Source organism: Elephantulus edwardii, unplaced genomic scaffold (genome assembly GCF_000299155.1).
Source record: "Elephantulus edwardii isolate Elephantulus edwardi_28Jun2011 unplaced genomic scaffold, EleEdw1.0 scaffold00258, whole genome shotgun sequence".
In the NCBI taxonomy this organism is placed as follows: Eukaryota; Metazoa; Chordata; class Mammalia; order Macroscelidea; family Macroscelididae; genus Elephantulus; species Elephantulus edwardii.
The window spans coordinates 3,941,851-3,945,998 of record NW_006400008.1 but is presented as its reverse complement, the minus strand read 5'-3'; the positions used below and the strand labels follow the sequence as shown (position 1 = coordinate 3,945,998).

The following is a 4,148-nucleotide window of genomic DNA, read 5'->3' as shown; positions in this document are numbered from 1 at the left end:
AGATGGACAATCTCTTCCTGTGTGATGTTGTTGTCAGGCACCATTGAGTTGTATGATGCATAGTGACCCCATGAACAAAAGAGCTGAACCCTGTTCTATCCTGTGCCTTCTTGACACACACAAGAGCCAATTGCTGCAATCACTATGAAATCCACCTGGTTGAGGATCTTCCTCTCCTTTGCCAACCCTCCATCCTCCCCAGCATCATGTTCTTCTCCAAGGATTAGCCCCTCCTAGCAATATGCCCAAAGTATGTGGGTGAAGCCTGATCATTCTTGCCTCCAAAGAGCACTCCAACTGTACCCTCTCCAAGACATATCTGTTCATTTCCTAGGCTGTCCATAGATGTTCAGTGTTCTTCTCCAACACCACAGCTCAAAGACATAAATTCTTCTTCTGTCATCCTTATTCATTGTCCAGCTCTTAGAGTCATAGCAAGTTATCAGAAAGATGATGGCCTGAATCAGACGTATCTTGCTCTTCAAACTGATATCATTACTCCTCAACAATTTGGAGAGGTCCCTAACTGCAGATTTTTCCAGGAAAATGCATCTCCTTATTTCCTGACTGCTGGCACCAAGGGTGTTAATTGTGGATCCAAGCAAGATGAAGCTGTTGACAGTTTCAATCATCTCTCCATTCATCATGATGTTGCCCGTTGATCCAGTGGTAAGAATCTGTTTTCTTGATATTGAGACACAATTCATAACAAAGCCTGCATTCCTTGATCTTCTGCAACAAGTGTTTCAAGTCCTCCTCACTTTTAGCAAGCAAGGTTGTGTCATCTACATAATGTAAATTATTGATGAATCTCCCTCCAATCCTGATAACCACACTTCTCTTCATAAAATCCGACTTCTTGGATGATTTGCTCAGCATACAGATTAAATAGGTATGATGAGAGAATACAACTCTGATCCACTTCCTTCTCAATTTTAAACCATGCAGTGCTCCTCTGCTCTGTTCATACATCAGTTTCCTGGTCCAGGTATAGGTTCCACATGAGCACAATTTAGTGCTCTGGAGTTCCCATTCTTCTCAATGTCAGCCTCAATGTGTTATGATCTGCAGTCAAATGTGTTTGTTTAGTCAATAAAGCACAAATAGACATTCTTCTGATATTCCTTATTTTAAACGAAATCTATCAGACATCTGTAATGATATCCTTGGTGCCATAGCCTCTTCTAAATCCTGCTTGAACTTCTGACAATTCCTTATTTATGCACTGCTCTAGCTGTTTGATAGTTTCCACACTGAGCTGGTTCAATTCTCTTGGGAAGGGGAACAAATACGGACCTCTTCAAATCCATTGGCCAGACAGTTGTACTCCAAATTTACTGGCATAGACTGATGAGCGCATCCAAGGCTGCATCTGTTAATAGAAGCAAGTCAATTAGTATCCCATTGATTCTTGGGGCTTTATTTTTTTGGTCAATGCCTGCAATGCAGCTTCCACTTCTTCCTTCATTACCTGCTCATATGGTACTTCCTAAAATTTTTCAATGTCAATCTATTCTTTCTGGAACAGTGATTCTGTGTATTCCCTCCATCTTCTTTTGATGCTTTCTGGGTCATTCAATAAGTTAACCATAACATCTTTCAGTATTCAACACAAGGCTTAAATTTGTTTTTCAATTATTTCAGTCTGAGAAATGCAGAGCAAGTCCTTCCCTTTTTATTCTCCAATTCCAGTTTCTGAACATTCCATTATGATACTTACCTTGTCCTCCCAAGCTGCCCTTTGAATTCTTCTGTTCAGATTTTCCACTTATACATATTTTCCTTTTGTTTTGGCCTCTTGAGGCTCCAGTGCAATCCTTAAAATCTCTTCTGATATCTAATTAAATTTTTTTCTTTCTCCCCAAATTCTATAATGACCTTTTGCCTCTGAACAGTTCCAAATTTGACTGATTTTTTTTTTGGCTCTTTTCAGTTTATTGCATGAAAATGTTACACTAGTTCAAGTTAAAAGTGGACCCCAAATGGTTACATTATAGAAGCTGTGAAGTTTTAAACTTGTGACAAGGGACAGAAGGGAAATTTCTACTCATTGCAAGGAAATCCTCACTTAAGCTTCAGTGAGCCACAGGCGCTTAAAACCCATGAACCTTCAGCTGGTCGTCCTCAGCCAGTCCCATCTCCACAAGGAACTGGCATGTGTTCTTGTGCTGGTCACCCTGTAGCTGAATTACTTCTCCATATTCTGGATGCTCAATTACAGTATCATTGCAGGCAAACTTCTTAAACACCTTCCCTAGTTTCTTTTTATCGTAATCATTAGCGATCCCTTGGACAGTTGTAAGGGTCTTCCTGCCGTTTCTCTGTTGAATTCTTATATGGATATAATCCTCAGCCCCAGCAGGAAGCAGGTCATCACCCTTACTTGCATCAGCAAAGGGGTCGGATGAGTGAAGGTTCTGAATAGCGGACATACTATAGGATTCCTTTTCCTCTGTGGAAACAGCCTGCAGAAGGCGGTGGTTGGAGAAGGTGGGCAGGGGGGATGGAACGTCAGGAAGCGAGGGGACTCAAGGGGGAGGCAGCTGAGTCCTCGGCGGCGGCTCAGAGATTGGGGCCTGACTGATTTTTTTGACAGCAGTGGTACATTTAAAACACCTTGAATCGACTCTGAAGTGCAGATTGTTAATATATCAATTAAGTCTTGAAATTGGCCAACAAGAAAGTATTTTTAAGAGAGAAATTAGAAATTGTACAAATGAACCTTCTTGTTCCCTAACTGTGAGAGCTGATTGTTAAACATTCATCAGCATATCACTGACTATGCTGTAGCTATTACCCTAAGTCCTGGCTCTGATATGAATGAAGATGATGAAATTACCTCATCCAAGTCACGTCTTCTCATGTTTTTCTTAATAGAATCTCCATAGTTTCATAGTATTATAAATTACTAAAATGAAAAATTATTCTTTTTATACTCACTCTCTAACTTTGTCGTCAATAGACACCTTTTCATTTTTCTGAATGTCTTAATTCCTGTAGGAGGCCTAGTGGTTTGAATAAGACCACAGCACAGGCTGTGTGGTATAGATGCAACATCAAATAAACTCTTCTTTTTTTGGCCAATAATTAACTGGCACAAGCAAATACTATCTCAGAGCCTTAGTTTGTTGATCTGTAAACTAAGAAAGCCTGGCCTAGCATGCTCCAAAGATTGGCGCAAAGACTGAAACAATGGGTATAAGCACAGTTGAGGTTGGAGGATGGGACAGGGTGAGGCAGACAGAGCCTCATTCTGTTATATGTATAGTTGGTTGTGTATCAGGGAAGTCAGAGCCCAATCAATGGCACTTAACAACCAACATAACAAAATTATGAGTTATAAATCTCATTTCCTTTTGGAATCTCTAGTATATGTGTCTGTACTTAAAGATGCTACTAGTAATTGGCTGTAATTAGTTTGATCTCATGCTCTATATGTACTGAATCACTTTCTGCTCCTCATACGAATTCTTTTTCAATCTCTCAGCTAATGTTCCATTTAGTAGCAAGTCCTGCCTTCTTCTGTGACTAATAAGTTCTTCTTTCTGAGTCAGTTTATATGGGAGAGGATGGCTCAAGGCAGTGACAGTAACAATGGGCTTGATCCTGTAGTAGACAGAGGTCACGAGGATGGTGCAGGATATAGGTCATGGTTCAGGTCTAGGGTTGCTATGAATGATCATCGACTCCAGGACATATAGCAACAATAACAAGAAGAACAAGGATATACATTGTGAAGCCTTCCAGGACTTCCACAACAACTTTGGTGCCCCATGTACTTCAGCTGTTTCTCTGAGTTCTGACAGCTTTTTGCACCAACATAACTAAAGGCTACACAGAGAGACAAGAAGGTGGCTATTTCAAGGTCCATGCGAGCTCTGTCTCCTGTTTAACCTTTTGAAACCATTCGGTCCATCTAGCTTGGACAACCTTAGGTTTCTGCTACTGCATCATTTTATCTTCTGCCCACCCTATTCTCTCTTGGGCCTGATATGCTAAGTCCACAATGTCTTCTGGATGTTGCTTTCATTTCCCTTTTGTTCCTGATCCTTAAAGGTCATTTCTCCCAGCTCTCTTGGACTTTGCTCCAATTCCAGAAATAGCAGGCCTTGGCAGAGCCACAGCCCCTTGCTGTCTTAGAGAGGGGT

The 4,148-nt window shown here is 40.9% G+C and overlaps 1 pseudogene; it reads right to left on the bottom strand.

The window, feature by feature from the left end:
• Positions 1-2,093: 2,093 nt before the first annotated feature.
• Positions 2,094-2,432, bottom strand: LOC102847015 (annotated as a pseudogene).
• Between the last annotated feature and the right edge of the window lie 1,716 nt (positions 2,433-4,148).